Source organism: Alligator sinensis, unplaced genomic scaffold, assembly GCF_000455745.1.
Source record: "Alligator sinensis unplaced genomic scaffold, ASM45574v1 scaffold373_1, whole genome shotgun sequence".
Taxonomy (NCBI): domain Eukaryota; kingdom Metazoa; phylum Chordata; order Crocodylia; family Alligatoridae; genus Alligator; species Alligator sinensis.
Genome location: NW_005841990.1, coordinates 545,660 through 558,186, shown reverse-complemented (window position 1 = coordinate 558,186; position 12,527 = coordinate 545,660). Strand labels below are relative to the sequence as shown.

The window sequence follows — 12,527 nt, the reverse complement described above, 5'->3', positions numbered from 1 at the left end:
GGGGGTTGGGGGAGGGAGGACTTGAAAGACAAGGGCAGGCATGTGTAGAGATGAGTTGTTTTACATGGCAAAATCCCTAGCTGACTCTGTGCCTATTATGTTGAATATGCATCAGAATCAAGAAGCACTGATTGCTGTGGGGTCTTGTACATGTAGGTACTGCACAGCTGTGGGGGTTTTGGCCAGTGAAAACCAGGCTGTTCCTGGATCCTACCTGGGAGGTTAGCAGACAGTGTGGAGAAATGGGAGGAGGTCCTTTTCCTCTGAATTTCCAGGGTCTGCAGGGCAGGGAAGAAGAAATGCCAAGAAACTGCACATGGCTTTTTCTAGTTCCTCTACCTTCCTGCATGCCTATGTTTCTGCAGGAGTTACTAATCCAGTGTCTGTAGAAATTATTTTAAGTGCTTTACTTTAATTTTTAGCATAAAATCATATATTTAATTTACTCTACCATTGTTTTAAGATTATTCTAATAATACTTCATCAGCTTGTATAAAACCATGAATTAGAAGAAGAAAGGGCTAATATAATACAATGATGAAGGCTGTACAAGTACCGAGATAGATGGGACTTAACAGACAGATTGAGCAGTGCCAGAGTCGGAATGCAGAGCCAGTTCAGTGGGGCGAGCGTGCAGTGTGTACCCTGTGCTGGTCCCACATGCCACGGGCACAATGACCCTGTGGTATGTGTGCTGCATGGGGAATTGGTCCTGGTCTAGCCTGCAGAACCAGCCCAGTGACCTTCATCCAGCCCTGAAGGCCAGAAGAGTGACACCCTTGAGCTAGAAGAGGCAGCAGCAGTAGCTATGGTGGTGCTGCTTACTTTTATATAATACCTAATCATGAGAGAATAATAGAATTATACCAAATTAGAGTTGAAAGGGACCTCAGGATATTATCTAGTCCAACCCCCTGTTCAAAGCAGGAGCATCCCCAACTAGATTATCCTAGCCAAACTTTGTCTAGCCAGGTCTTAAAAACCTCCAAGGATGGAGATTGCACCCTCTCTCTGGGTAACCTGTTCCAGTGCTTTACTACCCTTCTTGTGAGTAGATTCTTCCTAATAACTAACCTAAGCTTCCCATGCTGCAATTTGAGACCATTGCTTCTTGTTCTGTCATCTGCCACCACTGAGAAGTCTAGTTCCACCCTCTTTCAAACCTCCCTTCAGGTAGTTAAAGACTGGAAGACAAGCCATATGAGGAGAGACTGAGGAACTTGGGCCTCTTCAGCCTACAGTAGACAAGGCTAAGAGGGAGCTCGGTAGCAACTTACTGCTACATCAAATGAGTGCATCAAGAACTCAGTGAGCAGCTGTTCACCAGGGCACCCCCAGGGAAGACCAGGACCAATGGATACAAACTCCTGGAAGGCAGCTTCAGGCTCAATTCCAGGAAAAACTCCTTCACAGTCAGGGTGTCCAGACTGTGGAATAAACTCCTTCCAGTGGTGGTGCAGTCACCCACCCTGGAAATCTTCAAAAGGAGACTGAACAGTCACCTCACTAGGATCACTTGACCCCAGTTGTCTTTTCCTGCCTAGTGTGGGGGGACTGGACCCAATGATCTACAAAGTCCCTTCCAGCCCCTAACAATCTATGAATCTATTAAATCCCCTCTCAGTTTCCAGATGTGGCTTTACCAGTGCTGAATAGAGGAGAATAATCACTTCCCTTGAACCTACAGGCAACACATCTACCAGTGCAGCCCAGTATGCCATTAGCCTTTTTGGCAATAAGGGCACACTGCTGGCTCATGTTCAACTTATTGCCCATTGTAACCCGCACAGGCATGGCTGGTAAACTCAGACTGGTGGGGCAGGTGGATCATCCCATGGGAGCGGTGGGGAGGGGTTTTGCAGCCAACCAGGGACAGGGGTGGTTCTAGCCAGTCGGATACTCCGGCCAGGAGCGGGGAAGCTGCAACTCCTCCCACTCACCCCTGCCACTCCCAGCTGGCTGCAACCCCCCACCCCAACTAGTCTAAGTTCACCAGCTGCACCTGAATCCCCGGGTCCTTTTCTGCAGAGCTGCTGCCCACCCAGTCAGCCCCCAGTCTGTACCAGTGCATGGGATTGTTCCGTCCTGAGTGCAGGACTTTGCACTTGTCCTTGTTGAACCTCATGAGATTTATTTTGGCCCAGTCCTCCAGTTTGTCTAGGTCACTCTGAATCCTAGCCCTGCACTCCAGTGTATCTACTACTCTCCCCAGGTTTGTGTCATCTGCAGACTTACTTTAAGAATGGTCACCTCAAATACTTTTTATAAACTTTCCATATTTTTTCTTAAACATTTAAAACCATCTGCATATAAAAGATTGATTTATGCTTTACAGACAGCTTTACAGGCAGTATTGCATGCTTCATTTAAATATATAAAAATGCACCAATCCAGTATTCTAGGTTCATTACAATCATATCCAAAGGAAGTATAACAAAAAATTATAATTACAGAATCTTCTCTGTATGCTACACTCATAACTCTGGCAGCTTCTCTCTCCTTCCTAGCCACACTTCAAAAGCCAGGCCAACACAGAAGAACTGAAGCTAGCTTGCAGCTCAGTATACTTTGGAACAAATGGAGATACACATGCCAAAATCAAGGTTCTTTCACTGAAAACAACTTGTAACCGCCCCAAAGCCCACCCCGACTCCTCTATGGTAAATCAAGATGCTGTTGTCTGGTATGCCTCAGAAGATCTCAGCTGCTACAGTATCACACAATATGTCACTTATGTACTTGTGCCTCTCACTTGATCCAGTCAGAGAGATTTTGGGTGATATTCACAGGGTATGGACACACCTAACACTTATACTAGTTTAAATGCAATTCAAACCTGAAATAGACATCTGTATGAGCCTATTATACTGGCTTTGAACCTAGAGTGGTTCAAAAGTGTACTGGTAAAATCAGGTACTCTTTTGAACCGGTGCACTGTCAACCAGGTATATATTACATATATGGACATCAAATGTTCTGTGACACAGGCCTGATAGTCCTCCAGGCATCCCATACTGCTCCCTGCCCCCTGACCCAGCTGTAATTGGCCACTTTGGTATGCAGCAAAAACTCTACTACCCACTTTTTCATTCTGTTTGCACTTTTTTTATCAATGAGCTCCCTTCCACTATTTGATCAATGAAAAGTTATCTGTCTAACAACAAAGCTGTGTCCTCACTCTATTCGGCCATAGCCACCCGTTTCACAAAGCCACCCCCACCGAGTCCCTGGCATCCCCAGAACATAGGCTAAATCACTCCTTCCCTCTCTTCTTTGCCCACCTCAAGTTAGACAAGCACACTGCAGAGTTTGGCCAAGTGCAGGCTATTAAACTTCCTGAAGTAATGTTTAGGGGAGAAGGGAAATCAGAAAAGGCAAAATGCCCCCCAGCCAAAGGTCACCCACTCCTCCCTGGGACCCCCAACGCATGGATGCAAGCACTCCTACCTTACCCTCACACTCACCAACTGAGACATGCAAATCATCATCAGAGCCATTTATCTGGACCCATAATAAAGTTGGCTTAGGCTGATCTATCTCAGGTGAGTAGATCAGATGGTCTGGCTCTGTAGTGTTCTATTGCATGAAAACCTACAATGTCTTAATGAACAATTCACATTTATTTTTATAAAAAGGACCAAACAAGGAGACTATGAGGATCAGTATATATTATAATCCTCCACTGTTGCACTATCATTCTCTTGTCACTGCTGCCTACATCTGAGGTACACAATGCGTGTTCAAGGCATAACTAATTTATGCTAGAATCCCTCTGATTTGACACCTGTGCTTTTTATTTATATGCAAAATAGTCTGTGCATTAATAATGCTATATACATAAAATGTAGAAATAATAAATATGTAATTGTCCTTACATTTTTGTACTTTTTTTTTCAATCCTGATTTCTAAAGGATATTTACATGAAAGTGGCATCTCTGCTGATTAGGAGTTTGTGGGCGCCTGCTGTTTATGCAACATACTTGAAGGCATATTCCTTTTGTTTGTGACATCACAGTTAGATTCCATGAAGTGACTGTAGTGTCATAAATGGAGGATTATGATTGCAAGTGAGGAATAAGCAGCAGGATCAGATTAACTTTCAAATGTTAAAACATCATCAGAGATTTTGATGCACAGGTGCCTCTTTAAAGGACAGTTTAGCTCTGAAAAGGGAATATGTAAAAGTTTTACTCCTGCAGTCTGTCGTCTTTGTGCATCTGCTTATTCTAAAGTCAATTAGAAGTTTTTATTCTTTCTAAGTGTAAAAAAACTGGGGAGGGTGGACAGAACAAAACTAACTCATTTCCAGCTGCAAGATTACCCTGCATATTTTTCTATGCAAGCCACTTGTGTGTTTTTGGGTGGAAACAATATTTTTTATTATTTTCTTATGATGTGCACTTGTAACTTTAAAAGTGTCTGTGTAAAAATGAACACTGAAGTTTCCAAGTATGTACCCATCATGAGTAAATGCCATGGGAAAGGCATGCCTGAGGAGGAAATACAAACATTTCCTGCAGTCTCTTCAAGCAGTCCCCTTTTTTACTGGTCAGCAAAAAGAGGCTGCCACTGATGGTATTCCGTATATTTGATAGGTCAGGGCCCTCATTTTAATACTGCACTTCAAATCACTGAAAACTATTTTACTTATCTGTTCTTTGTAGTTGGCTAATAGGACCTTTTGACCAGCTTTCAAGAGCTATTTGAAGCCATTTGTAGCTTGGGAGGTACCATGATGAACTGAAGCATTTCAGCACTTGTTTGTTTGAGTCCTAGGCAAAGGGACCATCCTTTCTGTCCCAACAGGCTTGGAAAGGACACTGTTGGGACAGTGTCTGAGGACACTGAGAATCTGGATCTCTCCAGCAATGCTGGACAAGTGTCCTGTACAGAAAATCAAGGGTCTTAATGCTGCCAAGAGGTCCTAGAAGAGCTGTGTGTCTTCCTATGGTCTAGAGTCTACCCAACCCAAGTTGTGCGGGCAAAGAGTCAGAGTGTGCGCCTACACTCCAGGATCTTTTTGGGCAGCAGAACCCCCCTCTCGGCTGGCAGAGTTACTGCCTTCCTTGGCAACAGAAGGTTTCTCTGTCACCATCTGGTTCCCATGCCTTTTTCACAGCTCCTTCAACAGTTGGCACTCTCTGAGGAATGCCCTTTGTGCACTGGCAAAATGGCTGCTACACTGGAGCTGCTGGAAGCCAACGGCTGTACACGTGCTCTGGAAGCAGCTGCAGTGTGAATTTCTTTTGGCGGAACCAGGTAAGTGTATATGAGGTTTATGTCTCTGTGTGTGAGGGCAAACACCTGCTTTCGTCCCTGTGTGGACTAGCTGCCGTGGTTTTGTAAGGCTTTGGTTTTGGCTGGGTACAGAGACCTGAAGAGACAGACGGTGTTTGCATCAGGCAGGCTCTTCTCATTGTATTATGTAATATTGGAATAAAAAATAATTTAACTGTTAACTTGTGCTGTGTAAGAAAAATACTGCCCCTGTTCAGTCCTGGTGATGCTCAGTAGTAGGCAGGGTGGGGAGAAGGGTCATGCCTCTGGGATGATCTACTCATTATTTGATACCCTAGTTTGACATGTGGGACAGGGTTCCCGGCACCCCTCCCCTTTCTAGTGCACCTACTGGGGAAATCCCTATAAAGTCAACCCTGGGTTTTCTCACAAAGTGCTGCATACAAAGATACGTACCTTAAATTAATCAAGTGCATTCTAGAACCCTTTCAAGTCTCTCTCATCATATCCTGCTTCAAAATGCCCCTGGTTTCCTACTTCATTCTGTGTATTAAAAGCCTTGCTAATAGACACTCCCTCCCTTTTTTACTCACGAGTCTACAGTTGCATATAGATATTGACAACTATAAATCAAAATTAAGCTCTCTGAAATTGGCAGATAACTGTCAGTCATTGCACCCTATGCATATGTATGGAACTTAATCTTTCTTAATAATAGACCACTTCTATCTGAAATCCTTCCATATAGGACTGGCTGACAAGAGCAGTGATGGAACTGAAGCTATGATCTGTTCTCAGGGGGATCATTTTAAGCATGAAGCAGGAAATAACCTTCAATAATGTTTATGTACATCATCCATTATTATGGTACTTAAATGCTGGATATTTCCAGTGCCAGGAAAAGAAGCTCAATGGACAGAATATAAATGGGTGCAACTCTATTACCCACAATGGTGCTCAAACCTCTTTTTGCACCAGGACTGAAATTGGCCAATGGTACGTATGTGTACAGTGCCAATTAGGAAATGATACTATATCATAACATTTCAGTTGCTTGCAAATTGCCAAGCCCCATTTTTTAAAAGTTATTAGAGATATTAAGGTTCTGATTTTCAGAAGTGGCCTCCAATTCTGTGCCTGCAAATAATTACACGTGCAATTTATAGCAAATAATTGTGACCGCGTTTTACAACATGTAGGCATCTAAGTACCTGATTACACCAACAAAGGAAGTCTGTGTGCTATAAAATGCGTCCAGAGTAATTTGTGTCTGACAAATTGCTCTCACAAAATTGGAGACTGAGTTGAAGCCCTCTTAAAAAGGTAGGAAATAAAAGCAATTATATGATTACCGCATATATCAGGAAACCACTGCTATTGCAAGAATAAAATACTTCAAAACATCCTGATAGGACTTTACTTTTTTATTTCATTGGGGTCTGCTGCACTGAGAAACTCACAGCCGCCATCTCAAAAAGTCACTCTGGTGCCTGCTGTACTTATGTGAGAAATCATCCTTATTCTAATAATAGAGAACCGTTTCCTTACTCAAGTGTTTTGAATTAGGGTGCGCTATGTATGTTATGTAAATTAAGAGGCATGGGGTTCCATGCATACGTATGGCTACCATCAGATGAAGAAACATTGCTATTTAAAAGCAATCAGTTATTTTATTAGGTGTAGCTTGCACTATTCACCAAGGGCTTCAGACAACTTGCATCTAATGGTTTATAGGTATTCTTTCTGTAACTTGCTGGGAGACTAACGGCACCTTTGTCCATGTTGAGCAGCTCTTAAGGTGGTATTTCATTGATATTAGTGGAACTATTCTTATTTATGTGTTTGAGCAACAGAGCAAAAGTTGCAGAATAGGCAAATTAACTAACAATAGCTGGCTTATGTTAATGTGGTAGGGGGTGTAGGTTTTATTTACTGTCAATCACAATTCTGTGTTCCTGTCATTCAGCTGGTTGCACAAGTTTGATTAGTCAATTTGTTCTGTTTTGCCCACCACAGCTATTGGCTATTTTGGTCAGAATCTTTCTTAATCTTTTTTTTGTGGAAACTGTTCTACTTAGCTTGAATAATTGAACATTCATTCATGGTCAGGGGCAGGGGAGAGACCGTGACTCTGTAGCCTGGTAGGTAAGGCACACACTTGGGATGAAAGGAGATGACTACATGGCAGCAGCAGTGTGCTCTGCTCTGGCCAAGACATCCCTGTGCATGCCCCACTCCAGTGACATATTCCAAACCCAGAAATATGCCACAAGGCTGCTCCAGGATTGTCTCCAGTGGCTGCTCTCAAGCATGCTGGAGATAAAGGTCTCTAGAGCAGGTCCTGGAAGTGGTGTGAACATGGGAAAAGCCTGGCTGCAGCATATTGCCACCATGATGTAGATGTGTCCAAGGAAAGCCCAGGTTCAAGCCCCTGCTCTGAACGGGACAGCGTGAACCTTGTGGCTCTTCAACATCTTTTAACCATCATCCAAAATAGAGCTGTTTGGGAATATCTTAGCTAAACATTTTCTTTGAGACACAGGAAGACAACAGTTTCAACAAAACTGTAGAGCCATAGCCAAGTCTCCTATACTCATTGCCCACAATAGGTGCTACCCTAACCATGAGGTATCGGGGGAGCTAGTAATAGTTTGCATTGAGCAAAGAACAGAGGAGTGGGCACACAACACATGCTCTATAGTAAGTTACTCCAGGGTAGAGGTACTCCAATTTGTTTGTGGGACAGCTATATCCCCAAAAAAGATATTATCATGTGTCTCTACAGGGTAAATGTAAATTGGATTTAATCCATAGTATTGATTGTAGTTTTAGGTAGAGTTTAGGTTATGGTTTGTAAGAGATGGTTTGGATAGAGATGATCCTGCCTCAGGCAGCCTTACAGCCCTACTTCTCTACCATCACATCATGTCTCTGTACCTTAATATCACTAATACTCTGGAAACAAGAAGTATAAAGTGTTCTCTCTAAATAAAGAAAGTACTTAAATTTCAAACTTCTTAATCATTCGAATAAGCATGTATTTAAAATCTGAATTGCTAATGTAGCAAGTAAATGTTCTCAAACAAAAACTGGAAAGTTGACAGACGTTCCCTATGCTAAGTGAAGAAGCTGCTTATTTCACTTAAGGAAAATTCTCTGATGCAAGCTCATGTTAGATTTTCAAAGGACATCTGCATGTTATTCAGATTGCTGAGAAACACCATTATGGACTACTTAACTTCTGATGATAAGGAATTTAATTTCCTGTTCAACTTCCATTTTAAAACTTGGCTCCTGTCATTGCTTTCCAATTGGGCAGTTTCTTCCTAAAAAAAACAACAAACTCATGGCCACCATCATGTTTAAGACCAGATTGTAGTTTTAGGTAGAGTTTAGGTTATGGTTTGTAAGAGATGGTTTGGATAGAGATGATCCTGCCTCAGGCAGCCTTACAGCCCTACTTCTCTACCATCACATCATGTCTCTGTACCTTAATATCACTAATACTCTGGAAACAAGAAGTATAAAGTGTTCTCTCTAAATAAAGAAAGTACTTAAATTTCAAACTTCTTAATCATTCGAATAAGCATGTATTTAAAATCTGAATTGCTAATGTAGCAAGTAAATGTTCTCAAACAAAAACTGGAAAGTTGACAGACGTTCCCTATGCTAAGTGAAGAAGCTGCTTATTTCACTTAAGGAAAATTCTCTGATGCAAGCTCATGTTAGATTTTCAAAGGACATCTGCATGTTATTCAGATTGCTGAGAAACACCATTATGGACTACTTAACTTCTGATGATAAGGAATTTAATTTCCTGTTCAACTTCCATTTTAAAACTTGGCTCCTGTCATTGCTTTCCAATTGGGCAGTTTCTTCCTAAAAAAAACAACAAACTCATGGCCACCATCATGTTTAAGACCAAAAAAAAAAAAGGAAGATTGGAAAAGCAGAGGATGGCACCATAAGGGAATCTTCTGTAATATTGTAGACTAGGGGTGTCTAACTGCTAAGTTACCAGGGGCCACACCAAGAACTACCAAGTTGTGTTACATGCAAACTTCCCTCCACACTGCTGCACTGGGTGAATTCTCCGCCACACATGCACGCACGCACGCACACACGCGCACACATCACTGTACCATACAGACACAATTGTTCCCCCCACCTGCATCCTACTGTATGTGCATCCATGCAGGAACCACCCCCTACCAACTGCTGTCCTGTGTGGGTATGATCTCTCTCTCTCTATGGTTCCAATTTCTACCATCCTCGCCCCAACCCATGGCCTGGGCTCGCCATCAGCTCCTCACCCTTCACCATGCTGACCCACCCCTTGGAGAAAGGGTAGGAAGAGCACCTGGAGAAGGGATGGGGTGCCCAGAGACTCCAGCTGTTATTGCAGTCAGCTACAGGGGAAGCAGCAGCTGGGTGAGAACCCAGGGGCCACAAATTAACCTTTTGTGGACTACATATAACCCAAAGGCTGCCAGTTGGACAGCCCTGTTTTAGACTGTGGCTAGCTTTGGTGGATGATCCTAACAATAATTCATTCTGAGACATCTTCTGTGGGGAACTCGGGGCTCTAGTAATACTTCTTGCATTCTCTTAAATCAAGTATTTCCATGAGTTGTCAAAGAGAAGAAACCCACATAGAAACAGGCAGTTGTGAAGTAAGTGGAATGGTTTGAACTGATTATATTCCATTTACAAGGTGGGAGATGGGGGTGAGGGGGGGCCGCTCAAACTTAAACCAAATAAAAAATCAAGCAAAAGCCCAGTTCCCTGAAAGATGAAAGTTTCAGAAAGCTATAAAAGCCTGAAAATGAGGCTAGATGAGATGTGTATTTAGGCAATCTTAAGTATGTTGCTTGTTCCCTATGCTAAGTGAAGAAGCTGCTTCCCACTTCTTCCCACTACAATGTCACCTGTTCTGATAGGCAATAATAAGAATCTCTTACTGGTTTCTTTGGAAGCTGGGAGAGAACTCTGCCTTCAATAACACTTTGTTGGTAGGTAATATCTTTAGGCTTATTGATAACTATGAGCTCTGGATGTCATTGCCGCTGACAAAATTGGACCTGGCAGTCCTAAAGCGATGACATAACTGTACAAGGTGCAATCCTTGGGTAAAACTGCCCTTCTCCTTTAAATATTAGTGGCATCATAGAGACAGTTGCCTGTGAGCAACTGTGAGAAATTGTTGTGAATATACAAAGAATAGTCTTCAGTTCTCCACTGTAAGACTTGTCCATGCAAGAGATAAGGAAAGAGTTCTTGGAAAGTTGGATATGTGAATCTTTAAACTTTTAAAATAAACTCCTTGCAGATCTCTCTGGGGTCTAATGCTGATTTTTTTGCACCCAAACCTCATACTGAAGTCAATGGAGTTATGAATGTTTAAAAAAAAAAAAAAAAAGTGTCCAGGTCCTCAGTATAAAGCAAAAAATGAAGCATTATTATTAGTATTTTGATAACCTTTCATAATTCATGAAGAAAAAAACTAAAACCACCTGAAGTGGGGGAAACAGGTAGCATGTTATAGTTTTTCAGAAGAAACATTGTATTTGGAGAATGTGATCAAATTATGGAAAATTCTCTGTAGTCCATCACTGCTAAAACTATTTTCCAAGGAGGCATGGAAAAATTTGTGGGGGAGGGGAAGGCAGTCCTGTAAAGGCACAAAGGAGCCTACATCGCTTTGCCTTTCAATATATGCCCTCCATCCCTTCTCCCTATATCTTATCTGCCTATGTCACAGGGAGTTTGCAGCATCTGAGATGGGAAGTCTGGGTGAAGGGGAGCAGCCAAAATTGCAGTTGCTCTCTCCCCCTTTGCTCCTGATTAACTGAGAGGACCGCCTGTTGCTCAGCGCCTTCCCCCCTGCCAATCAGCAATAAGGGGTGGGGCTGCATGATGGACTGCCCTCTTGGACAGTCGGCAGCAAGCGGCAAAACCAAGAAGGCCCCTCGACCAATCAGAGGTGTTTGTGTGTGTGTGTGTGTATGGGCGGGGAGGCAGGTTGTCACAATAAGTCTATGAAAATGGTGCTGGGCCCACACAATTGGCTGCCAGCCTCCTTGATTTCAGTAGGTCCCTAGTAATACTGTCCTTGTTGTATTGAATGGCAGTGTCAGCCTTCTGTTGCAGTGCAAGGAGATGATGTTTTAACAGCCTGATATTATTACTCTCTGACTTCAGCCTTTACTTGCAAAAGTCATGGAAATACCATAAATTGGTTTGCTTTATTTGTTGTTGTTATTTAAATACAAAACCATGCCATAATTGGTGACTGCTTTGCACTCCGTGGCAGATCTGCTGCTCTAGTTATGGGAGAAAGTGCATCAAGTAAAGCCCTGGAATATTAATAAATAGTGAAATCCTAGGAACAAATATTTGAAAGGAAATTGATATGTTTGTTGTTCCAGTGATGATAAACACTCGGTTACAGAGTAATGCTGTTTTACGTTAGTTTCTTGACACAATGCACCTCAGAAATGACATAATGGGAATGCTCTCCACTATAACTGATCATGCTGGGTTATTTTCTCATAAATGCAGCTCTCAAAAACCTCTCTGTGATAATGGACCTATGTAATATTGAATTTCCTTGTTAGTATTTGTATGTTCTATGCACAGTACAAACACATGGAAAGATACAATATCTGTCTCAAACAGTTTGCAATTTAATAAACATGCAACTTCCAGGAAAAAGTGTGTGTGTGTATGTTTATATAGTAGCTGATGGCACTATAAAAATATTTTAAATCAAGTTTTACCTTTGATTAATGGTCAAATATGTCATGGTTTCATAGTTGGTAGGGTCAGAAGGGACCTGAGCAGATCATCAAGTCCGACCCCCTGCCATGGCAAGAAAAAGTACCCTCTCCCAGCTTGTGACCGTTATTTCTAGTCACTCCTGGTAGTGCTCGCAGGAACAGGGACTCCCCCAACGCCTGCTGGTCCCCCCTGACTAGTTTGTAACAGGCCACTAGATCCCCCCTCAGCCTTCTCTTGTGGAGGCTGAACAGGTTCAGGTCCCTCAGCCTCTCCTCATAGGGCCTGCCCTGCTGCCCCCCGATCATGCAGGTGGCCCTCCTCTGAACCCTCTCAATGCTGTCCACATCCCTCCTGAAGTGCGGCGCCCAGAACTGGATGCAGTACTCCAACTGCGGCCTGACCAGTGTCACACAGAGGGGGAGGATCACCTCCTTGGACCTGCTCGAGATGCATCTGTGGATGCATGACAAGGTGTGGTTGGCCTTCCTGACCGCGTCCCCACACTGTC

At 42.9% G+C, this 12,527-nt stretch overlaps 1 protein-coding gene across 1 annotated transcript in view; it reads right to left on the bottom strand.

Moving 5' to 3' along the window:
• Nucleotides 1-12,527, bottom strand: part of GRIK1 (glutamate ionotropic receptor kainate type subunit 1) — a 257,589-nt gene that overhangs the window by 156,794 nt on the left and 88,268 nt on the right. The window lies entirely within an intron of this gene.